The sequence below is a fragment of the Oryctolagus cuniculus genome, chromosome 18, assembly GCF_051225735.1.
Source record: "Oryctolagus cuniculus isolate XC-2025 breed Fujian yellow rabbit chromosome 18, ASM5122573v1, whole genome shotgun sequence".
NCBI lineage: Eukaryota > Metazoa > Chordata > Mammalia > Lagomorpha > Leporidae > Oryctolagus > Oryctolagus cuniculus.
Window position 1 is genome coordinate 68,124,620 of NC_142884.1, and position 26,639 is coordinate 68,151,258.

The 26,639-nt window shown below is 43.5% G+C and overlaps 1 long non-coding RNA gene across 1 annotated transcript in view; it reads left to right on the forward strand.

Moving 5' to 3' along the window:
* The first annotated feature begins 510 nt into the window (after window positions 1–510).
* The window catches only part of LOC138846579 (uncharacterized), a 168,224-nt gene continuing 142,095 nt past the window's right edge, over window positions 511–26,639 (forward strand). Inside the window, exons 1-2 of the long non-coding RNA XR_011384102.2 lie at window positions 511–1,253; window positions 11,597–11,763. This is a non-coding gene — a long non-coding RNA (uncharacterized LOC138846579). The remainder of the gene's footprint in view (window positions 1,254–11,596; window positions 11,764–26,639) is intronic.

The window sequence follows — 26,639 nt, forward strand, 5'->3', positions numbered from 1 at the left end:
GGCATCCTGGTGTCAATGACTCATCAAAGCACATGCCTTTTGGATTTCTGTTCTGCGAGTGAGTCATGGAGTTTCCCCAGCACTGTAGGCTGTGTGACACTGCAGCATGCCGCATGCAGAAGCCGGTAGAGAATCTAGCTGCCGTGTATGACGGCAGAGATTCGAGAAATCTCCAGCAGTGTAAGAGGGTGCCTCTCCTCATCCTACTCATGAGGAGAGGCCAGGCTGGGGCTCACTGACTCAGCTGGTTCAGGTTGTGTCTGCTTGCTGAAGGATTTGACTTCCTGAGTCAGAGAGAGCTGGTCCCCAGAGCAGGCGTGCTCAGTTCCTTCCTGAACGTTCTCAGCTGAGGACAGGAAGGAGGCATGGTTGGTCTGGAAATTCTGCAGAGTTCAGGGTGTTTTCTTGGGCATAAGTTGGCATTGACAGGAAAGAACCAGGTAGAAGGGAAGCATGTGAAGATGTAGGAATGATGCTAATGCAAGGTCTTTTTTATTTTATTTATTTTTTTTTTTGACAGGCAGAGTGGACAGTGAGAGAGAGAGACAGAGAGAAAGGTCTTCCTTTACCGTTGGTTCACTATCCAGTGGCCACCGTGGCCGGCGTGCTGTGGCCGGCGCACCGCGCTGATCCAAAGCCAGGAGCCAGGTGCTTCTGTTGGTCTCCCATGCGGGTGCAGGGCCCAAGGACTTGGGCCATCCTCCACTGCCTTCCCAGGCCATAGCAGAGAGCTGGCCTGGAAGAGGGGCAACCGGGACAGAATCTGGCGCCCCGAGCAGGGCTAGAACCCGGTGTGCCAGCGCCGCAAGGCAGAGGATTAGCCTAGTGAGCCGTGGCGCTGGCCTAATGCAAGGTCTTAGAATGGCAAGGGTGGTTGCAGGAATGCGGAACACCTGACGTGCAGCGTCAATGTGTAATGACACACACCGTCCCAAGCCAGATGCAGCTGGGATTCAGAGACTTGCATCGCCTACAGCTGGCCTTGGAGCGGATGCCTTTGGGGATTTGCGAGCTGACTGTGTGGGAACAAGCTACAGACCACTGAGTCCTGCTGTTCAACAACCCACCTTTATTGGGAGCTTTCACGCGGCCGTTGCCTGGCCTGTGCAAACCTCTGTTAGGAGAGCCAGACCAGCTGAGGACCTCAGACTAAAGGCACAGAATGCTGTGGGGCACATGCCATGAAGGCCAACACAGGCATGGAGGGCACAGACGCATTCCTGGAACCACTGACATCTGAAGAGGCAGTGCTGGTGAGTGGGATGAAGACAAAGAGAGAATATGGGGTGGAGACCAGGGGGCTGAGTGACGGTGGTTGGATAAGCTGTGTGGTGTCTACCAGACACACGAGAGGAGTGGACAGGAGAGGGTGGGAGAGCTGTCCTCACAGACACCCTTCCTAGCTGTTGTCAGTATTGGTCTCATGCAATATGTGGGTCTTAAAAATGAAATACATTTGTCTCTAGTGTGCAATATGTTGGTCTCAGATATCCCATCTGAGGAAAAGAAATCCAAGAGCAAGAACCAAAATGCCACATGAGGCATGAAGATATATTGGATCTCGCGACCTACATGATCTGCCTCAGGGTTGGACATGTTGCCTGAGAAGACTCCAGTTGGCTTCCATCTCTGTATTTGCCCAACTGTTAGTCTCTCAAATGGGTGTGGCTGCTCCACTCAGGATGCAGAGTTTCCCAAGTGCAGCAAGAAGTAGGTCAGCTTTTGCCTCAGTTTTGCGGTTAAGTTTGTTGCAGGAATTTATGAGTTACTGCCTGTAAATTGCATTGACTACATAAAAGTTAATACACAAATTCAGAGGTGTGAGTCTTAATTAGTACCATGTGGAGGGTTCCAATAGAGGTCTTTAGAGTAATGATCATAGATAATTTATACCTGGGCCCGTTTTCAGCTAGTTCCCTCCCTTGAAACTGCATTTTGACCTTGTTAATTTGTTCATGGGAGAAGTGCAATTATTTTCTTACTTCTGAGTGTGATGGTGTTGTCAGCAGTTCAGTGGGATATTTCAGGATTCACAGTCCTTGAATTCTGACTTCCAGCCAAATTCCAAAGTGTGTTTTTTCATGGTGAATTCTCAGAATGCGGTCAGTCTTTTGCTGACTACCTTTCAAAAGCTGAAACAACATAGAGCTACCATGTGTATAAAGGAGCACGCTTCAAGCATGAAGGAACTTCAGAAAGTTTGTGGGGAAAAGGAATTAAAAGACAAGGTTATACATGGAAGATCTCTGTGAAGCCTCAGAGGAAAGGAAGGGTCATCAAAGAAGGAGACACTCTTCTCTGAAGGGAGAGGAGAACATCCTCTTTGCTTATGGCCGTGTCCAAATAACGCTGGAGTCTATGGTCACAAAAGGCCTCCGTAGCCCTGGCAGCCCACGACAAGAGCCTCGGATGATCACTGACGTCATAAAAAAGTGTTAATTGTTAAAAGAACAACAGTAGTCACTGTGCACTTGCTCCCAAGGTAGGACCTCTGTCCCTGTTGAATTGCACTGCACATTCTCTCCCCAGACTGTACTCTGTATGTTGTGCGTGGGCATAGGGGCAAATTGTTGAAGTCTATGATTAGCATAGAGTTGGTCCTCTGTATATAAAGCCATATTAAAAATGAACCATAATGAAGAAGGAGATGGAAGAGGGAATAGGAGGTGGGATGGGAGCAGGGTGGGGGAATGGGGAAAGAACCACTGTATTCCTAAAGTTGGATCTATGTAAAAATGCATTCATTAAATAAAAAAAAATAAAAAAAGACAAGGTTATTTTGATGTCAAACATCTTGAAATCCATGCATGATTTTTTTTTAAAAAATAATATGTTGGGGCCAGTGTTGTGACACAGCAGGTTAAAGCCCCGGTCTGCAGTGCTATCATGCCATTTGGGCACCGCTTTAAGTCCTGGCTGCTCCACTTCTGACCAGCTCTCAGCTATGGCCTGGGAAAGCAGTAGAAGATGGCCCAAGTCCTTGGGCCCCTGCACCCACATGGGAGACCCGGAAGAAGCTCCTGTTCTTGGCTTCAGATTGGTGCAGCTCTGACCGTTACAGCCACCTAGGGAGTGAACCAGCGGATGGAAGACTTTTCTCTCCCTCTGCATCTGCCTCTCTGTAACTCTGTCTTTCAGATAAATAAAACAAATCTTTAAAAAATATTAATTAAAAATAATATGCGTTTCCCATAAACTTTTTGAAGACCCTCTGTTTAATTGATGACTTCTTAAAGCGGATCTCCGAGTAAACCTAATGTGAGTTGAGAGCTCCTGTTCTCGCTGATCGCTTATGTGGCCTTCACACATCTGTTACTGGAATATTTCATGTTCTCCCGGGGCTCTCGGTACAGGAAGTCCCCTGGTCCTTGGAGGTGCAGGGCTGCTGGGTGGGCAGCCCCTCTGTCTCTGAATCCTTGTAGAGTCCTGCTGAACCCCTTCCTACCTCACTGTTCAGCTTAGCACTTGAAAGGATGGGATTCACTTATTCGACATTCCTTTTCTGTCTACATTTTCTGAAAAGTAAAACTGCTCGAGGTCAGCGGCCTGGACTTGATTGTTCGCCCTTACATCTCTATCGTCCAGATAGGACCCGGCACAAACTGAGTGATCAGTACAAAATCCTTGATGACATGAATCAATGAATGTGCAAAATAGTACCCAGTGTCCTAACCTCTGCCATCATCCCTGTCAATATCAAGAAGCATTGATTAAGTGGTGCCACAGTTTGCACAGCCTGCTGGGGCTCTAACTGTGTCACAGGACTGGGCTCTGCGAAAGACAAAGTGACATGAAGAGGGACCTTATGAAACAGAAACTTGTCATCGAAGTTGCTCCTGGATAATATGTTAATGGATCCCCTCTCAGGGGAAGTCGTCTTCTCACGAGGCTGTCTGGGTAGCTCAGTAAACAATGCCTTTGGGGAGAGGTCTCCTGGGAGCCACCTTAAACTGGGTCCAAACACTGCTCTCCACAATCAACAGCCTTGGAGGCCAACGGCTCAGTGGCCTTTCCTCCTCCGAGATTCATTATCACAGCAAGAATTTTTTTTGTGTAGAAACAATGATATACACGAAGCCAGTTTAAAAAAAAAAATCAAATTGGGATTAAATGCTGTCTAAAACTAATTTAGGGAGACAGTTACATTTAATTGACTGATTTGAGTGGGATAAAATGGTAATAATTGGTTGACATGGTATTTAAACTTCATTACTTGAATTTCCATTGCTGCTCTCCACGTGAGAATTACCTTTGCAAATGTGACATAATAGAAAGCTGTTCAAGAGGCTTTCACTGGCATCTTCTCTGGGAGAGTCCTGGCGTCGCTTTCCGGGAACAGAGGCTTAGAAGGACATCACAGAAGATGGATGTGCTTCACCCTTGGAGGGGTCTCCGGCTGCCGACTTTGTTCTTTCCCTCCGGCTGAATGAGGTGAATATAGAACGTCTTGCAGTTGAATAATTCGACTGCTTTTAGGCAAGAATTTCCGTGATGTTGTAAAAATTGAGATCTGAAAGGAAACTTAACCTTCAGTTCATTCTTTTGATGTATTTTGCCTGAAGCAGGGTGCGAGGACCTGTTATCTCAAATAGGCAATATAAAAATATCTTTCTAATTCACTCCTACAGTTGAAAGATCCTCATGGATTGAAATTACTGTGATCTATCAAAATTCACTATGTTGTGGCAACAAAATAAAATCACATGTCAGACGAGGAATGATGACAACAATGGACCAGCTTATTATGAAGCTTAAAATGAAAATGCTTTATTGGCAGCACCATTGGACTTTCGAAAGATTGAGAGTATGTGTCACAATAAGAGGGGCTACAAGTGCTGGTGTTTTTCCTGTTCTTATTGATGTGGCTTGTTTGCCCCATGCTTAAGGCTAAGCTTTTGGAATCAGTGGCTGTATTTTGTTTAATTGCATGTCTTTTTTTTTATTGAGATATAATTCCTATTCTGTCAGTGTCACCCTTTTATATATATTAAAGATTTATTTATTTGAAAGCCAGAGTTAGAGAGAGAGAGAGAGAGAGAGAGAGATGGAGATGGAGACACATGCATGTGCATGCAGAGAGAGAGAGAGAGAGAGAGAGAGAGAGGTCTTCCATCTGCTGGTTTATGCCCCAGATGGCCTCAATGGCTGGAGCTGGATCAGGCCAGAGCCAGGAGCTTTGTCTCCCATGTGAATACATGGGACAAAGTACTTGGGCCATTATCTGCTGCTTTTCTCAGGCCTTTAGCAGGGAGCTGGGACACTGAAGAATCTATGAGCCTGAAAGAGAACCAATAGAAACTGCAACTAAAATGCAAAGGGAAAAAATAATGAAAACATGGAGCAGAGTATGTGAGAATGGTGGGGCATTTACAAATGGTGTACACATCATGCAAGCAGACAGAGAAGAAAGAATAATGGATGGAAAAGGATGAGAAAGGAACAGGAGAAGTACTGAAAATAATGTTGGCTGAAGGGGTAGGTGTTGTGGTGCAGCTGCCTGGGATGCCTGCATCTCACACGCGGTTATCTGGGTTTGAGTCCTGCCTCCACTTCCGATCTAGCTTCCTGCTAATGCAAATCCTGGGAGACAGCAGATGATGGCTCCTGTATGAAGTCCCTGCCACCCATGTGGGAGATGCAGATTCACGTCTGGGCTTCTGGCTTCATCCTGGCCCAGCACTGGGGGTGCTCCTATTCTCGTGTCTCACTGCCTTTTATTTCAAATGCAAATACAATAAAAATAGTGATTGAGAACTTTCCACATTAACAACAGGCATCAAACAAGAGAACGAAGAAGCTCAGAGAAGACCATGTAGGCTAAATACCAAAAAATCTACACATGTGCATATTGTATTCAAGCTGTGGAAAATCAAAGACAAAGAGAAGTCAGGGGCTGAGGGTACCTATCTCTAGAGGAGCAGGGAGAAGAATTATGCTGGACTCTTTGTCAAAAACCATGCAAACAAGAAGAGTGCAGTGAAATGTTTGAAGTGTTGAAAGAAAAAATATGCACTAACCTGGAATTCCATAACCAGTGAAATCATCCTTCAAAAGAGAGAAAGCCTTTCTCAGACAAACAAAAGGGAAGAAAGTTGTTGACAGTAGACTTGCCTTTCACGAAATGTGCACAAAAGTTCTTCAGGGAAGGAACATGATGGAAGCCAGAGACCCAGATCTACACACATAAAGAAAGAAGATTTGGGGTGGGATATACGAAGGTGAAATAAATTGTTTATTTTTCTTATTAATTGATGTAATAGGTAACTGTTCAAGTATTAGCAACAATGAATTGGGTGAAATATGTGATAATATTATAAGAAATGGGAGGGAAAAATCGGAAATACTATATTGTCAGATGCCAGCAATACTCCATGAAGTGGAATGGCATAATTTAAAGGTGGATTTGGATTAGTTGTAAATTAATACTGCAAACTGGGCCAGCGCCATGGCTCAATAGGCTAATCCTCTGTCTGTGGCGCCAGCACCCTGGGTTCTAGTCCCGGTCGGGGTGCCGGATTCTGTCCCGGTTGCTCCTCTTCCAGGCCAGCTCTCTGCTATGGCCCGGGAGTACAGTGGAGGATGGCCCAAGTCCTTGGGCCCTGCACCCGCGTCGGAGACCAGGAGAAGCACCTGGCTCCTGGCTTCGGATCAGTGCGATGTGCCGGCCGCAGTGCGCCGGCTGTGGCGGCCATTGGAGGGTGAACCAACGGTAAAGGAAGATCTTTCTATCTTTCTCTCTGTCTCTCTCTCTCACTGTCCACTCTGCCTGTCAAAAAAAAAAAAAATACTGCAAACTGTAGGGCAATTGGAAAAGAAAGTTAAAAAAAAAAGAGATGCAACTGATATATTAATAGAAATGATGAACTGGAATTCATAAAATGCAAATGAAATGCAAAAAATGGTAAGATTCAAGCAAAAGAACAAGAATTACAATGGACAAAAAATAGTTATAAAGATGGTGAATTTTGGGGCCAATGCTGTGGCATACTTGGCTAAACTTCCCATATGGGCGCTGGTTCAAGTCATGGCTGCTTCTCATCTGATCCAGCTCTCTGCTATGGCCTGGGAAAGCGGTGGAGGATGGCCAAGTCCTTGGGTCCCTGCACCCATATGGGAGACCTGGAAGAAGCTCCTGGCTCCTGGTTTTGGATCAGCCCAGCTTTGGCCATCGGGGCCACTGGGGAGTGAGCCTTTTTCTCTGTCTGCCTCCTTTCCTGTAACTCTACCTCTCAAATCAATAAACAAAATCTTAGATGGTAAATTTTAATCCAGCTAAATAAATAATGACCTTAAATGTGAATAATCTACACCAGTTAAAAACAGATAGTGCCAGAGTGGATTAAAAAAAAAGACCAATTATATGTTGACTACAAGTGACCTACTTTAAATGGAAAAACACAGATTGTTTAAGAGGATGGAGAAAGTTACTCCATGCTCATGTCAATCAAAAGTAACAATGGAATAATGATGTTAATTGTATACAAAGCAGACTTCAGAGTAAGGAAAATTGTCAGGGATGAAGAGAGATTTTAAATAATGATAGAAGGGTCAATTCTCCAAGAAGTCATAACAATTCTTAAATGCTTGCACCTAACACTAGAACGTCAAATATGTGAAATAAAACTGATAGAAATGATCACTACCGATCTGATAGAAGAAGGATAAAAAGGGATATTACAAATCATTTTATACTCACAAATTTGATAATGTAGATAAAATGGACCACATGGGCAGAAACTATCAAAACTCAAGAAGAAGTAGCTCATCTTAATAGATATATACCTATTAAAGCTTTTGAATTACTATTTTATAACATTCCTAAAATGAAAACACTAGTTCCAGATGGGTTCATTAGTGAATTTCACCAAACATTTAGGAAGAATTGATACCAACTCTCTACAGAGTAGAGAAGCAGATGAAATCCTTTCAAAGATCGCACCAGACCAGCATTACCCTAACCCCCAAACCAGATAAAGACACAATAAGAAAGCAATATAGGATGGTGTTGTGGTGCAGTGGGTTAAGCCTCTGCCTATAACTGTGGCATCCCATGTGGGCACCAGTTCAATCATGGCTACTCTAATTCTGATCCAGCTTCCTGCCAATGCACTTGAGAAAACAATGGAACCATGGCCCAAATCCTTGGGCCTCTTCTACCCATGTGAGAGACCTGGATGAAGTTCTAGACCCCAGGCTTTGGCCTCATCCAGCCCTAGCTGTTGCAGACATTTGGGGAGTGAAACAGCAGGTGGAAACTCTCTCTCTCTCTCTCTCTCTCTCTCTCTCTCTCTGTATAACTCTGCCTTTCAAATAAATAAATAAATCCTAAAAAGAGAAAAACAGACAAAATATTTTTTGAACATATATGCAAAAATAGTTAACATAATAGGAAATTGAATCTAATATTGAATAAAGAATTATTTCATGAGCAAATAGGATTTATTCCATCTATACAAGCATGATTCAACATTTAGAAATCACTGAACATAATCTACCACACAAATAGATTGGAAAAGAAAAAAATTACCAGTTAATACTGATAAATACAAAGGATTTGATAAAGCACCACATTCATTCATTATAAAACTTTTCAACTTTTCATCAAACTAGGAATAGACAGAAACTTTCTCAACTTCATAAAGGGCATCAAACAAACAAACAAACAAACCACAGCTCTACAGCGCATATCATACATAATGGTGGAAAAAAACAGATGATATACTCTATGTCTTGGAACAAGACATGTGTATCACCTTTCACCATTACTATTCAGTATTGTACCAGAAGTCCTGGCTAGTGCAACAAGACACAAAAAGTAAATGAAAGATATAGCTACTAGAAAGGAAGAAATAAAACTGTCAGTGTAGATAACAGTATTGTCTATAGAAAATCCAAAAGAATGGGCAAGAAAGCTAGAACTTATAAGCACTTATAATGTTATAGGATATAAGTTTAACACAGACGATTCAATTGCCTTCCTATATACTTGCAATGAACAATTAGAATTTGAGATTCTAAAAGACACATAATCTTGATTAATACTAAAATAGGTAACATTTTATATGTTCAAGATTTTATATAAGAAAAGCTATAGATTTATGATAAGAGAACTCAAGGAAGATTTAAATAAATAGAGATATATCCATGTTCATGGATAGAAAGTCTTAATATTGTTAAGATGTCAATCCTTCCTATCTTAATCCCCCCCCCGCCCATCTTAATTTTTAGATTCAATGCCATTCCAGTAAGACTCAAAACATATTGTTTTGTGAATATAGACAGATTTTTTTTTGTAAAGAAAACAGACCCAGTTCAGCCCATACAGTACTGAAGAAGAGCAAAGCCAAACGACTGACACCATGTGACTTCAAGGCTTACTGTAAAACCACAACAATCAAGGAAATGTGGTAAATAGACAGGAGATTAGACAAATTTATACGTGAACCCAAATAACCCAGGAAAAGAGCCACACAAATGGAGTCAATTGGTGTTTAATTAAGGAGCAAAGGCAAGTCTGTGGGAAAGGGATAGTCTTTTCAACAAGCAATGCTAGGACAACTGAGTATCCAGATGCAAAAAGAATAGAGTCACCTTACATGCTTCACACAAATGAATTCAAACTAGATCAACCCAAGTCAGGTCAGAGACTGAAAACATAGATACAAAACTATAGACGTCCTAGATTACATGGGAGAAAATCTAGACAAGCTTGTTTGGTGTTAGGCCTTTAAATACGACATCAGAAGTATGATTCATGAAAGGAAAAATGAACTGGACTTGATTAAGATCAGCGTTGTTAAGAGACACTGTAAGAGAATAAAAAAGAAGACACGTATTGAGAGGAAATAGTTGCAAACTATAGATGTGATAAAGGACTTGCATCCAAACATACAAAGAAGTCTTAAATATAAGAACATAAGCAGTTCAATTAAAAGTAGGTTAAGACCCAAAAAAGCTGACCAAATAAGATGCACAGATGGCAACTAGGCACATGAAAATATGCCAACCATCACACACCATAAGGGAATTGTAAATTAAAACAACAGTGAAATACCAATATGTAGCTATTGGTATGGCTAAAATCCAAAAAACTCATAGTATTAAAAGCTGGCGACTGGGCCGGCGCTGTGGCACAGTGGGTTAAAGCCCTAGCCTGCAGTGCTGGCATCCCATATGGGCACCAGTTCCAGTCCTGGCTACTCCTCTTCCATTCCAGATATCTGCTATGGCCTGGGAAAGCAGTAGGGAATGGCCCAAGTCCTGGCAGCCATGTGGGAGACATGGAAGAAGCTCCTGGCTCCTGACTTTGGATCAGGTCAGCTCTGGCCGTTGTGGTCATTTGGGGAGTGAACCAGCAGAATGGAAGACCTCTCTCTCTCTCTGGTTCTACCTCTCTCTGTAACTCTGTCTTTCAAATAAATAAAATAATTCTTAAAAAAAAAATCCAGTGAGGATACAGACAGGATCGCTTGTTCAATGCTGCTGAAAATGCAAAATGACACGGTTGCTTTGGAAGACAGTTTGATAGATTCTCACAAATACCATGACCAAGTAGCATTATATATATATATATATTATATATCTCATGTATGTATATATACAGTATCACCATATTATAAAGGAATCATTCTCCTTAGTATTGACCCACATGAATTGAAAACTAATGTTCACATGTGCTTATGTGTGTGAAAACACACACACACACACACAGGCACAGGCACACTTACCTCCTGCCCAAATGTTTGCAGCAGCATTCTTCATAACTGAAAAAAAAATCTGGGATCAATCAAAATATTCTTCAACAGGGAGTGGGTCAATAAACTTTGGTTTATCCACGCAATCGAATGTTATATTCAGTGACAAAAATAAATGACCTATCAAACCACAGAAAGATATAAAACACTCTTAAAAGCACATTACTAAGTGAAAGAAGCCAAGCTATATGCTGTTCTGGAAATGGAAAACTATGGTGAAAGTAAAAAAGATCAGTGATGGCCATGGGTTAAGAGGAAAGTAGGGGAGGAAGTAGAGGGAAACATGGGGGATTTTCAGGGTGGTGAACTATTCTCTATGACACTGTCATGGCGGATACATGACATCTGTCAAACTGCATAGAAATTTACAACCTCATTGTAAACTGGATTTCAGTTAATAATAATGTGCTAATTATTTCATTAACTTTAACAAATGTGCAATACTAATACAAGGTATTAATAGTAGGGGAGATTTTGAGGATGTGGAATATAAGATGGTGTAGATGAGGACTTTATACTAACTGCTTAATTTTTCTGCAAGTCTAAAACTGTTCTAAAAATAAAGCTTATTCATGAAAAGTTTAAAAAATAATGACACATGCCTGCTTTCAATTTGCCTATGATATTCTCAGAAATACATTACATTAAAACAAATTTCAGTTGGAAAATAATCAGATTGCCCAAAAGAGGGTGCCAAAGATTCACAAAGGTGTCTTCTTTGGTTATGCAAAAGTAAGTTAAATGAAAACAGTGTTAATAGAATTAAAACCCAGAAGACCCTAATATGTCAATGTGCACGACACACCCACATCTTACCTGTGACTTCTGTTCTCCTTCCTTAGGACTCAATTAGCTGCCTTTGCTCTCTGGTGCTGCTGCTTTACTGCGTATGAAAGGGTAATTGACCCTGATTGCACGGCCGAGTCTGACTCCAAAGATACCTGTGGGGAGCTGAGCTAGCACGAACACACTTGGACCTTGCTGTAAGCAACTACAGAGCCAGGCTTGTGTAAGTTGGACTTAAATGGAAGTTTACAAATTGACAATTATTTTTTGCCAATTTGTATGTTTCAGTAATATAAATCTAGAGACTTTTTTAAAAAAAGATATATTCTATTTGAAAGTCAGAGTTACACAGAACGAGGAAGGTGTGTGGGGGGATATGTTTTATGCACTGTTAACTCCTCAGATGGCTGCAACAGCCAAGGCTGGGTCAGGCCAAAGCCAGGAATCAGGAGCTTCTTTTGAGTCTCCCATGTGGGTGCAGGGGTCCCAAGCACCTGGGCCATCTTCCGCTGCCTTTCCAGGTGCATTAGCAGGGAGCTGGATCAGAAGTGGAGTTGCTGAAACTCAAACTGGCAACTATATAGGATGCTGGCACCACAGGCTGTGGCTTTACTGGCTACACCGCAATGCCGGCCCCTAGAGACACTTTTTAAATTTTAAGTCTCCCATTGCTGGCAGCTTTTGAACACTTCAGTTTTTTGCTCCAACTAGGAACCTAAATTGAAGTGCTTGGAATCTGTGAATATAAATGCAGCAACAACTCATTCTTTGAGAAAATCTCCTTGAATGATATCACAACCAACCAAATTAGCTTTTTTGTTGTCTTGTGTTTTTTTCAAAACACCTTTATTTTTTATTGATTGTAAAAGGAATATACATTTATAAAAAATCAGATTTATAAAGTCCAAAGTGAAAGCTGAATGAGTCTTACTTGTGGAGATAAAATTATGAACAACTTTAATTTTCTTAAGCTTGTATATATATATTTTAAAATTTTATTTAAGTTATGCAAGTTTCATATGTTTCATAAATACAGATTTAGGGAAATAGTGCTACATCTCCCCTACCTTCCCACTTCTGATCCAGCTCCCTGCTAATGCTCCTGGGAAAGCAGATGGTCAAGTCCTTGGGTCCCTGCTCCCATGTGGGGCCTGAATGAACTCCAGACTCCTGGCTTTGGTTTAGCCCTAGCTGCTGTGGCCATTTGGGGAGTGAACCAGAGGATAGAAGATCCTTCTCTCTCTCTCTCTCTCTCTCTCTCTCTCTCTCTCTCACCCTCCCCCACTTTTTCTGTAACTCTGTCTTTCAAATAAATAAATCTTAAATAATAAAATTAAGAAGTAAAATTTGTGTATATTTATAGTTGATAACATGATGTTTTGGTATATGTAAAGAACACTTAAAATTAATTATCTTTTCAATTTTAAAGTATATAATACATTTGTATTATCTGTAATTGTGATACAGAACAGATCTCTTCAACTGACTCTTCTACTAGAACTGTAATTTGGTTTCCTTTGCGCGATACCTCCTCAATCCCCCCGCCCTGCCCCGCTTTGGCCCCTATAACCACATTTTGCTTTGGTTCTGAGTTCAATTGTTTTAGCCTTCAAATATGAGGGTCTTCAAACATTTTATTGAAAATGCATTTTATGGGGCTGGTGCTGTGGCGCAGCGGGTTAATGCCCTGGCCTGAAGTGCCAACATCCCATATGGGTGCCGGTTCTAGTCCTGGCTGCTCCTCTTCCAATCCAGCTCTCTGCTATGGACTGGGAAAGCAGTAGAAGATGGTCCAAGTCCTTGGGCCCCTGCACCCATGTGGGAAACCCAGAAGAAGCTCCTGGCTCCTGGCTTCAGATCGGCGCAGCTCTGGTCGTTGCAGCCATCTGGGGAATGAACCAGCAGATGGAAGACCTCTCTCTCTGTTTCTACCCCTCTCTGTAACTCCGTCTTTCAAATAAATAATTAAAAAAAAACTTTAAAAAATGCATTTTATGGAAAACATAGGTAAGGATTTCAAACAGTTTTACACCAAAGGAAATTATCTTTTAGTTTGATTTTCCATGAACTTTTTGAAGTCTGCTCATAGAACTGGACTCGTGTAGTATTTGTCTGTCTGTACCTGCATTCTTTCACTTAATGTACTATCTTGCAGAGTCATCTATTTTGTCACAAAAGACAGGCTGAGGGCCGGCGCCACGGCTCACTAGGCTAATCCTCTGCCTTGCGGCGCCGGCACACCGGGTTCTAGTCCCGGTCAGGGCGCCGGATTCTGTCCAGGTTGCCCCTCTTCCAGGCCAGCTCTCTGCTGTGGCCAGGGAGTGCAGTGGAGGATGGCCCAAGTGCTTGGGTCCTGCACCCCATGGGAGACCAGGATAAGTACCTGGCTCCTGCCATTGGATCGGTGCGGTGCGCTGGCCACAGCGTGCCGGCCGCAGCGGCCATTGGAGGGTGAACCAATGGGAAAGGAAGACTTTTCTCTCTCTTTCTCTCTTTCACTGTCCACTCTTCCTGCCAAAAAAATAAAAAATAAATAAATAAAAAAATAAATAAACAAAAGACAGGCTGAGAGTACTCCACTGTGTATTTACTACATTTAAGTAATTAATTCATTTGTTGATGGACACAGATTAATGCCATACTTTGGTTGTTGTGAATAATGTTGCAATGTATCACTTAAGCACTGATTTAATATTGTTTGAATATCCAAGGATATTTGAAAAAGTTCATGGGAAATGGGGTTAAAAAGTAAGTTTATTTTGGTGCAAAAATTGGAATCAATTCCTCAGTTTTTCATAATATGCCTTTTCTGTGAACTTTTTGTATATCCTGTGTATATCCAGTTGTGGGATTGATGGATTACATGGTGAATCTATTTTTAATTTTTTTGGAAGAATTTCTGTACTATTCTCTACTGGTTTACATCCCCACCAACAGTGTGTAGGATTTCCCTTTCCTCACATCTTTACGAACACTTGCTATCTTTTGTCTTTTTGATGATTGCCATTCTAACAGGTTTGAGATGCTGTCTCATTGTAGTTTTAATTTACATTTTCCTAATGAGTGAAGTTGAGTATTTTTAAAGCTAGGTATTAGCAATCTGTATGTTTCCTTTTGAAAAATGTCTGTTTTTAAATCAAGTATTAGGCTTTTTAAAATCAAGTTATTTGTTCTTTTGTTGTTGAGTTCCGTGTGTATTTTGGATGTTGTCTCTTCATTCTGTTGATGGTATCCTTTGCTCTGCTTTACAATCTCTTTTATCAGGGCCTGCACCGTGGTGCACTAGGTTAATCCTCTGCCTGCAGTGCTGGCATCCCATATGGGTGCCGGTTCTGTCCCGGTTGCTCCTCTTCCAGTCCAGCTCTCTGCTGTGGCCTGGGAAAGCAGTGGAGGATGGCCCAAGTGCTTGAGCCCCTGCACCCACATGGGAGACCAGGAGGAATCTCCTGGCTTCAAATTGGCATAGCTCTGGCCGTTGTGGCCACTTGGGGAGTGAACCAGCAGATGGAAGACATTTCTATCTCTCTCTCTCAATCTGTAACTCTACCTGTCAAATAAATAAATAAAAATCTTTAAAAAAAAGTCTCACTTATCTGTTTTCATTTGTATTGCTTTTGTTTTTGGTGTCATATCCAAAAAGTCCTTGTTCAGCTCAATACCATGCAGCTTCTCCGTATGTTTTTTGTAGTTTCACAGTTGTAGATCTTACATTCAAATCTTTAATCCATTTAGAGTTGGTTTTTAGAATGGTGTGAGATGGGGTCCAACTTTATTTTATCTTATTCATTTTTTAAAGATTAATTATATATATATATATATATATATATATATATATATATATAGAGAGAGAGAGAGAGAGAGAGAGAGAGAGAGAGAGAGAAATCTTCTATCTGCTGGTTAGCTCCCTAGATGGCTGGAACTGCCATGGCTGGGCTAGGCGGAAGTCAGGAGCCAGGAGCTTCTTCCAGGTCTCTCATGAGGATACCAGCAGCCCAGACAATTCGGCCATTTTCTGCTGCTTCTCCCACGCCATTAGCAGAGACCTGGATTGGAAGTGGAGCAGTTAAGACTTGAATTCGTGTCCGTATGGGATGTTGGCATCACAAGCAGCAGCTTAATACTATTTATTTATTTGAAAGTCAGAGTTACACAGAGAGGAGAGGCAGAGAGAGAGAGAGAGTCTTTTATCTGCTGGTTCACTCCCCAGTTGGCTGCCACGGCTGGAGCTGCGCTGATCTGAAGCCAGGAGCTTTTTCTGGGTCTCCCATGTGGGTGCAGGGGCTCAAGGACTGGGACCATCTTCCACTGTTTCCCAGGCCATAACAGAGAGCTGGATGAAAAGTGGAGCAGCCAAATCTCAAACTGGTACCCATATGGGATGCTGGTGCTTCAGGCCAAGGCGTTAACCCACTGTGCCACAGCTCTGGCCCCAGCAGCTTTATGCTACAATGCCAGGCCACCATGGGTCTAACTTTGTCTGCATGTGAATATCAAGTTTTACCAGTGCCACTGTTTGTCCTTTGTCCATTGTGTGTTCTTGGCATCTTGGTTGACAGTTGATCATGAATATATCAGTTGTATAGTTTTCTGCCTCTGTCTCTCACCTTCGTCCATCCCTCCACTTTCTCGGCCCCATGTTTGGTTGTTTATTTGTCATCTGTTTGAAAGGTAGAGAGGTGGGTTGGTGGGGGAGAGGAGATCTTCCATCTGCTGCTTCACTCCCCACATACTGCAACAGCAAGGGCTGAGCCAGGCTGAAGCCAGGAGTCTGGAACTCCATCCAGGCCTCCTATGTGGGAGGCAGGGGCCCAAGTATTTGAGCCATCATCTTCTGCCTTCCAAGATATTGTATCAAGATGCTGAACTGGAAGTGTAGCAGCCGGAACTCATAGTGGTGCTCTGATATGGGATGTGGGTGTGTTAATTGTTGACTTAGTCACATTGTGCCAAATTATTTGGTTGGAATCCCAAAACTTAACAAGAAACCTACCATCTTTCTTTTTTTTTTTTAAGATTTATTTATTTATTTACTTGAAAGGCAGAGTTACATACACACACACGCACACACACAGACACAGATAGAGGCCTTCCATCATTGGTTCACTCCCCAGTGGCCTCAACGGCTGGAGCTGCACCCATCTGAAGCCAGGAGCCAGGAGCTTCTTCTGGGTCTCCCACATGGGTGCAGGGGCCCAAAGACCTGGGCCATCTTCTACTACTCTCCCAGACTATAGCAGAGAGCTGGACTGGTAGTGGAGCAGCTGGGACTTGAACTGATGCCCATATGGGATGCCAGCACTGCAGGTGGTGGCTTCACAGCTATGTCACAGTGCTGGCCCCTGGATTCCTAGAATTTATTCATCTTGCTTAACAAGAAGGATACATAGCTATCTGAACATTTACATATGTTTTTAGAATACAAATGGTTTCTATTAACCATGTTCTTTTATAATGCCTCATGAAGAAGGCCTGTCCCTTTTAAGATCATGCCTATTATTCTACTTTATAGATACATTATCCCTTAATTAGTCAATACTATATGTATGTAATTTAATTTAATTCTTTTGTTTTTGCTATTAAGCATATTGATTTAATAAAAAATCTTATAAATATGTGTTTATGTATTTGAGCTATTATCTCTGTTCAATTAATTCCAGAATTGAAATTCCAAGTATAATTGCAAACATATTTATATTTTGATAGGCATGACCCTCTGTTGTCTGATAAGTTTTACAAATATAAAAACTCACTCATGGCCTGCGCCGCGGCTCACTATGCTAATCCTTGGCCTTGCGGCGCCGGCACCCCAGGTTCTAGTCCCGGTTGGGGCGCCGGATTCTGTCCCAGTTGCCCCTCTTCCAGGCCAGCTCTCTGCTGTGGCCCGGGAGTGCAGTGGAGGATGGCCCAAGTGCTTGGGCCCTGTACCCCATGGGAGACCAGGAGAAGCACCTGGTTCCTGGCTCCTGCCATCAGATCAGCACAGTGCGCTGGCCGCAGCGGCCACTGGAGGGTGAACCAATGGCAAAGAAAGACCTTTCTCTCTGTCTCTCTGTCTCTCACTGTCCACTCTGCCTATCAAAAATTAAAAAAAAAAAACAAAAAGAAAACTCACATGAGTGTTCCTCTGTTTTGTTGTTGTTGTTGTTGCTTTTTGTGTTTAAACACAGAGAACAAGTGCATCTAAGAATGACTCATTTTAATTCAGTGCTGTTCAGAATCCTCCAGGCCAGGCAGCATCCAAAGTAGCATTTCCTGCTTTTGTTAAATGCTGCCCAAGAGCTGCACTGAGGACTGTCGGCAATTCGCGTTTTTGGTGTGTTAGTGTTGGTAGCGACCCCCTCTGATTGGAAGTCCTCCCTGGAGATCTCAGAGCCGGCTCCCCGCTGAGGTTCTGCATCCACGCTGGTGGCTCAGTGGCTCAAGTTTTGTCATCGTGAGCTGTCTGCGGTGCTCTCTGAGGGGCGGCGCCTTCAATTTCTGATTTTCTTCTCTGTAGGAAGGAAGAGTGCAGTGATGCAATGATCCTCTTGTACGCGCTCTCTCAATTCTGTTCTCAAAATATTTTTTTCTGGGAGAATAAATTGGCATCATTATTATTGGGGGCTGTTTGGATAAAAGGGTTCATGTCATTCATCTGCTCATATTTTTGACAAGATGTGGTAAAGTTATATTTCCTACTCAGTTCTGTATTTTTTAGTCTTTTTTTTTTTTGGCCAAGTGAGAGTAGTGCAGCACACACACACAGACCTACACACCTCTCCCAAAACACCTAACATCATCAACATAATTTTAAACAACAAGGTAAACAATATTATTATCAACTCCATCATTTACTAACTGTGTAATCTTAGGTTAGTTCATTTCTCTCTTCAACAACGCAGTAGATCAACGTGATCGTAAATATCAAGTGAGAGATATGTTTAATGCCTGGTGCATGGCAAATGCTCATTAGTTATGAGTGTATTCTTATTTTTGTTTATTATCCTTCTTTCCCCATAGTAACATTTTAAGAGGCATTTAATTTAATAAAAAGCCCCCTGCTTGTATTTATTTTTCTTAGTTTGGATGCTCCCCAAAGCGGAACCTGAGAGCAGGCTTTGGCAAGCCAAAGAGACGCTGGCAGGAAAAATAGAGAAACGATACAGGGCAGGGGAAGGCAGGAGGCAGGTGGATAAAGGAAGAGCATGCAGGCCAGCTGCCATGGTCAGCCACTGAAGCACTGACCTGTGAGCAGTCTGAGAAACTGGGCGAAGCTTCCACCTCGGCATTCAATGATGGATGGACAGGACAGTTGTGGTATGGATCCAGCAAATTCCAGGAAATCAGGCTAATTGCCCTGGACAATCACCCAAGCTTAAAATTCTACTGATTGCACTTTTATGATGTCATGCAATATGTCCCTCTGTCTACTGGATTTCTAGAATATTAATATTTATGCCTAGTAGCTTGATCTGATTTAGCCTCAATTTTATTGGCAAAGTAGTTCATAAATGGTATTGAGCATTTAAAAAATTATTTATTTCTGTTCTATTGAAAATGGAGCCAGCGCCGCGGCTCACTAGGCTACTTGTGATCTTGCTTCCAGCCAGTGTGCACCTGAGAGGCAGCAGTTGGAGTTCCAGGTGCAGGGGCTCTCACCAGCCACATGGGAGACCCAGACAGAGTTCCTGGCTCCTGGCTTTCACCTGCCCAGCCCCAGTTGTTGTAGGCATTTGTGAGGTGAGCCTGCAGATGGAAGCTCTCTCCATGCGTTTGTCTTTCTCTGTGTCTATCTTTCAAATAAATGAAAATAATTTTTAAACATGATTAAAAAAAAAAAAGGAAGGCTTCCTAGTAGAAAAATTTTCTTTGAAAACTGATGGGATAGGGCCGGCGCCGCGGCTCAATAGGCTAATTCTCCGCCTTGCGGCACCAGCACACTGAGTTCTAGTCCCGGTCGGGGCTCCGGATTCTGTCCCGGTTGCCCCTCTTCCAGGCCAGCTCTCTGCTGTGGCCCGGGAGTGCAGTGGAGGATGGCCCAAGTGCCTGGGCCCTGCACCCCATGGGAGACCAGGAGAAGTACCTGGCTCCTGCCATCGGATCAGCGTGGTGCACCGGCTGCAGCGCGCCGGCCATGGCCGCCATTGGAGGGTGAACCAACGGCAAAGGAAGACTTTTCTCTCTGTCTCTCTCTCTCTCTCACTATCCACGCTGCCTGTCAAAAAACAAAAACAAAAACAAAAACAAAACAAAAAAAAAAAAAAAAAGAAAATGGAGACAGAGGGAGAGGGAGAGGGAGAGATCGATTTTTCCATCTGCTTGGTCACTCCCAAATGCCCACAGCAGTGAGCTGGGCCAGGCTGAAGCCAGGAGCCCAGAACTCAATCTGGGTCTCCCATGTGAGTGACAGGACCCAAGTACTTCAGCCATCACTGTTGCTTCCCAGGATGCCCAATAGCAGGAAGCTAAATTCCAGGTGGAAGAACTGGGACTCAAACCAGGGACTCTGATAGGGGATGTGTGTATCCCAAGTGGCCACTTAACTGCTGCACCAAATGCCTGCTCCAAGAAGCATTTTGATCACATGTTATAAGATGTCTGTCTGTCTCCTTCTGGGAATGCTAGTGGCCATTTATGACCTCTACCTGTCTTCATTAGGAATTTGCAAAATTCAATCATTTGCTCTTCCCATGTTTCTTGGAATGCTTCTATAAAAAGGAATTTTTAGGCCGGCGCCGCGGCTCACTAGGCTAATCCTCCGCCTTGTGGTGCCGGCACACCAGGTTCTAGTCCTGGTTGGGGTGCTGGTTCTGTCCTGGTTGCCCCTCTTCCAGGCCAGCTCTCTGCTGTGGACCAGGAGTGCAGTGGAGGATGGCCCAAGTGCTTGGGCCCTGCACCCTATGGGAGACCAGGATAAGTACCTGGCTCCTGCCATCGGATCTGCACGGTGCGCCGGCTGCAGCGCGCCGGCTGCGGCGGCCATTGGAGGGTGAACCAACGGCAAAAAGAAAGACCTTTCTCTCTGTCTCTCTCTCTCACTGTCCACTCTGCCTGTCAAAAAAAAAATTGGAATTTTTTTCCATCAAATATTTGATTACCTTGGTCCAGCATTACGGCATAGTGGGTTAAACCACTGTTTGCAGTACTGGCATCTCATATCGGTGCCAGTTGGAGTCTTGGCTGCTTTGCTTCCCATCCAGCTCCCCGCTAACATGTCTGGGAAAGCAGCGGAGGATGGTACAAGTATTTGGATCTCTGCTGCCCACATGGGAGACGTGGATGAAGCTCCTAGGCTGTTGTGGCCTTTTGGGGAGGGAAGCAGCAGACGGAAGATCTCTCTTTGTCTCTCCCTATATCTCTCTATACCTCTGCCTTTCAGACAAGCAAATAATCTTTAAAAAATTTTTGGTTGCCCTGTAGTTTATATAGTTGGTCTAAGTAAAGTAGATAAACATTTAATTTGTTTGCTTTTTTTCCCAGCAGTTTTCAGGAAAAAAATGCATTGATTCCCTAGATACTCTAGAGGTATCTAATGAAGGTTTTATTTTTGCTGTTTTAGTAACATTTGAACTGATGGATTTTTTAACAGTTTGATGTGTTTTTGTCCTTTGTACTTACTATTTTTATTAATGCTTGAATTACTTGGAGGCTTTCTACATTAGGGCCTCTGCTTCTATGCTGGGGCTAACAATGTTAAAGACCGGTCTCGCTCCCGAGTATGACAAAAGATCAACTAGTGATTTTCTTCAAGATTTATTCATTTATCTGAAAGGCATAGTTACAGACAAAGAGGAAGAGGCAGAGAGAAAGACGGGGCAGGGGGAGGTGGAGATCCATCTTCCATTCCCTGCCTTACTCCCCAGATGACTGCAATGGCTGGGTTGGGCCAGGCCAAAGCCAGGAGACCGGAACTCCATCTGGGTCTCCCACGTGGGTGCAGGGGCCCAAAAACTTGAGCCATCTTCCGCTGCTTCCCAGACACATTTAGCAGGGAGCTGGATCAGAAATGGAGTAGTGATGAACATGAATTGGAGCCTATATGGGATGCCAGCCTCACAGGCACCAGTTTGACCTGCTATGCCACAATGCTGGCCCAAGATCATCTAGTTTTGTATTTTTTCTGCCTCAGACCTATAATCAGTTGCTTCCTCAAGATGCTTTACTTTTTAAAGAAAAAACCAACATTTATGGAGCAAAATCTGGTGCTTGGGGTATTCATTACTAATGGGTTAGTCTTTGTTTTTATTGTTTTTTGATGGACAACTCTTGTGTTGGTTTGACAACCATCATTAACCCATTTTTCACTGATGCCCTTGCTATAGTGACCTATTGTGAGCCGTATTTTATCTTTATTGAGGATAGTGCTTTGTGCCCATTCAGCAAGACATTAATAGGGGATTATGTAAATGTATTGGGCAAGACCATTTTAGCCTGAGGATAGAACATGAAATCTGGTAAAGGCAAGAAATCCAGTTTGGGTAGAGCTGTGTGAACTAGTGGGTCGTGGTGGGTGCTAAGTCTAAGAATGTGTTGAGACCAGATTGGGAGGTAGGGAGAAGTGCCAAGTGTGGCCAGATTGCTACGCGTGGAGAGAGCATCCTATCTTAAATTAGCGAATCACAGACTGGTTAATGATTCACAACAAAAATGTTGTGCAGAAGATGATACAGTATGGTAACATTAGAATCAGACAACACTGTGTTTGAATCCCAGCTTTTCTGCTTATTGGGCAATAGCTGAGTTCTATGTACGTGATGGTAAACCACACAAAACGTCCTAGTAAACAAAAGCGAAATGTAGGACAACCTGCTACCACCTTGCATCCTTTAATCTGGATTTCAGAAGTACCCATGGGCACTCTGCTACCACTTGAGCAATGTGGAGTAGAAGTAGAGAAAATGGGATTAGAAAGGAACAGTAGTCTCTTTAATTATAAATAAAATGTCCTACATTTGCAAATTGTACATCAGACCACATGGATGTGTTGCTGAAGCTCTCTCAAATAAGGGCCCTTGGAAGTTAAGACTTATTAGCTTCATGGTCAGTTAACTTTGAGGATGAGCAAAATGCAAGAACATGGCATTCTGCCTTGAGTCCGTTTTCTAAATGAGGGTAGCAGAAACCCTGGAGCTTTCAAAATAGCCAGTGAAGGTGAAAGTGCTGTCTCGTGGAGGAGCCTGGCTGGTTCCACCAGGCTGCCTGGCCCTCTGTTGCCCATCAGTTTCACAGGAACAAAGGGAAAGAATCCCGTGAGTCTTTTTAGCTCCAAACCTTGGTGAACATTTTTCTGTACACTGATGCACACACAGAAGGTTCGCTTTATATCGGATCATGATAGAGTTGTGATAAAGCTGGTTTGAGTCTTCTAGCTCCATCTCCTTTCCCACCTAAGATTACACATTTTTTTTTAAGATTTTATTTGTTTATTTGAGAGGTAGAGTTACAGACAGGAAGAGACAGAGAGAAAGGTCTTCTATCTGCTGGTTTGCTCCCCAAATAGCCACAATCCAAAGCCAGGAGCCAGGAACTTCTTCTGGCTTCTTCCACATCTTTGTGGTGAGTAATTTGGGCGTCACCAATGTGGTGAACATAGAAATCATGAAGATTTTAAAGCAAGAAGAAATCTAGAGATCTTTAGTACAACCCCATTTCACAGATGAGAATACTGATTTTTCCAAGAAATTTTCAATCTTTTAAGTACATCATTTTAAAGAGATTTATTTGAAAGAGTAACAAAGAAGGATGGATAGATACATAGATAGAGAGATATCTTCCATAACTTTGTTCACTTCCAAAATGGCTACAACTGCCAGGTTTGGGAAAAGTGGAAGCCAGGAACCAGGAACTCCTTCCTGGTCTCCCACATGGATGGCCCAGTACTTGGACAATTATCTGCTGCCTTTCTAGGCACATTAGCAGGAAGCTGTATTGGAAGTGGAGCATCTGGGGCTTGAAACAGCACTCTGATATGGGATGCTGGCATCCCAATTGGTGGTTTAACTGGCTGTGTCAAAACATCAGCCTGAGGGTTGGCGCCGTGGCTCACTTGGTTATTCCTCTGCCTGTGGCACCGGCATCCCATATGGGCCCCGGGTTCTAGTCCCAGTTGCTCCTCTTCCAGTCCAGCTCTCTGCTGTGGTTCAGGAAGGCAGTGGAGGATGGCCCAAGTGCTTGGGCCCCTGCACCTGCATAGGAGACCAGGAAGAGGCACCTGGCTCCTGGCTTTGGATCGGCGCAGCGCTGGCCGTGGTGGCCATTTGGGGAGTGAATCAACGGAAGGAAGACCTTTCTCTCTGTCTCTCTCTCTCACTGTCTATAACTCTACCTGTCAAATAAAACAAATAAACAAACAAACAAAACCACATCAGCCTCAGGGCCAGTATTGTGGCATAGCAGATTAAGCTACCCCCCTGCAATGCTAGGATCCCATATGGGCACTGGTTTGAGTCCTGGCTGCTCCACTTCTGATCTAACTCCCTGCTAATGCATCTGGGAAAGCAGCAGAAGATGGCCCAAGTGCTTGGGCCCCTGCACCTGCATGGAGACCTGAAAGAAGCTCCTGGCTTCTGGCTCCAGCCTGGCTTCTGCTTGGCCATTGCAGCCATTTGGGGAGTGAATAGTGCATGGGAGATGTCTCTCCCTGTGTCTCCCTGTAACTCTGCCTCTCAAATAAATAGTCTTTTTTTTTTTTTTTTGACAGGCAGAGTGGAGAGAGAGAGAGAGAGAGAGAGAGAGAGAAAAGTCCTCCTTTGCCGTTGGTTCACCCTCCAATGGCCGCTGCGGCCGGCGCACCATGCTGATCCAAAGCCAGGAGCCAGGTGCTTCTCCTGGTCTCCCATGTGGGTGTAGGGCACAAGGACTTGGGCCATCCTCCACTGCACTCCCGGGCCATAGCAGAGAGCTGGACTGGAAGAGGAGCAACCGGGACAGAACGGGTGCTCCAACTGGGACTAGAACCTGGGGTGCCAGTGCCACAGGCGGAGGATTAGCCTAGTGAGTCACAGCGCCGGCCAATAAATAGTCTTAAAAAGAAAAAAGAAAAAAAACCACACCAGTCTCAAAATTTACATCCTTATAGAAAAAGATTGAAGCATAAAACTTTAGTTGGAGGTATCAAGATGCTGATTAAGATCTTGTGTTCCACACTGGGGGTACCTGTGTTCAATTATAGATTCTGATTCATGACCCCAGCACCTCATCCCAGGAGGCAGTGGTTCCAGGAACTGGGTTCCTGCCACCCATGTGGGAGGCTCAGGTTGTATTCCTGACTCTCAGTTTTGGGGAGGAGCCAGCAGGTAGGAACAAATCTGTCTGTGTGTCTCTCAAATAATTAATAAAAAAATGAAAGAATTAAAAGTAATGTGCAAGAGCACAGATTAAGTACTCTCCATTTCATACGGGTGTTTTATGTAGAATATGAATCCAAGGAGAGATCCACTGCAGTATAAATAAGTGGAGAGGGAGGAGAGCTTTGGTATTTGCAGAGTGTATAAGGCGTGTAAAAGGCTGCAGCTCTGTGTTCTTGAATCTAATGTTTAAGCTCCAGTTTCTGGCTCTGGCCTCTTGCCAATGCAGATACTGAGAGGCAGCAGCAATGTCTCAAGTGATTTGGTACCTGCCACCCATGGGGTAGACCTGGACTGAGTTCCTTGCTCCTGCCTCTGGCTCCCCTCCAGCCCAGCCACAGTTGTTGTAGGAATTTGGGGGAGTGAACGAACCAGCAGACCGAAGAGCAGAGGCTCTCTCTCTGTCTCTCTCTCTTTCTCTGTCCTTGGTTCTCAAATAAATACAAAATAATAATAACAAAAAGAACAGGGTACAAGTGTTTCATGAAAATGAGCAAGTCCAAGAAAGTACTCAAATGTGGAAAATCGTGACTTGCCTGGAAGCTGGTGGTAGGAGGAACTGGGAAACCCAAATGGGTAGAAAAGAAACAAGTGAGTGCGAATAGGCATGGCAACTGGACCTCAGACCGTAACAGTGACTGGAATGAGAATTTCAGATTTGTGAAAGACGAGCTCAGAAATGATGAAATCATACTGCAGCCATGGCTGATTTCATAGCCACTTTTGTCTCTGGACAGTTTATATCTTTGAGTTCACAAAACAGATGAACTACTAATGAACACTAAAAAACAATGTGTTAATTGCTTAAAAGGATTTTAAATACAAAATTTAAGTGCTTATACCATACTTTGCAGGCAGAAGTATACACTAAGCACCCACTGTTACTACAATTTAAGTCTTTTTTTTGGACAGGCAGAGTTAGACAGTGAGAGAGAGAGAGACAGAGAGAAAGGTCTTTCTTTGCCGTTGGTTTACCCCCCAGATGGCTGCTGCGGCTGGCACACTGTGCTGATCCAAAGCCAGGAGCCAGGTGCTTCTCCTGGTCTCCCATGGGGTGCAGGGTCCAAGCACCTGGGCCATCCTCCACTGCACTCCCTGGCCACAGCAGAGAGCTGGCCTGGAAGAGGAGCAACCGGGACAGAATCCAGCGCCCCAACCGGGACTAGAACTCGGTGTGCCGGCGCCGCAGGCAGAGGATTAGCCTATTGAGCTGCAGCGCCGGCCACAATTTAAGTCTTAATATCTAATTTGTTAGGATGGTTCAAAAATGTAATTGTTGTAATATGTGTTAATAGTTTTCGTGTACATTTTAAGAAGAAGTTACAAATACGACGTCTTGAGAGGTATTATGTGTCCTTCTGGGTTTTCAGCACCCTGGTTGCAGACATGAGTGTGCTGAATGATTGTGCTGTTTATCTCTCATAAAACAAAACACCCCCCCCCCGAACCAAAACCACACACACACACACACACACACACACAGGTTTTCATTATATATAACAGTTTGTTGCAGTACTTTGTTAATGTCTGTTTTCCTCAGACCCGAAGGGCTCTCCTTGGCTCTGAGCCAGTGTGAGGTAGCCCGTATTTTTATCTGTTTTATGTTCTGGGACCATGAATGGTGCCGTGCTCTTGGCTTATGTGTGCTCTACTGCTCCGAATAGAGGATGTGGTTTCCTAGCTGATGTTTTTAGGAGCTATTTACTACACAGTGACCTGGCTTTCTGCAATTTATTTTGTGCTCTAGTGGACATTTTTGACCCATAAAGGCTGG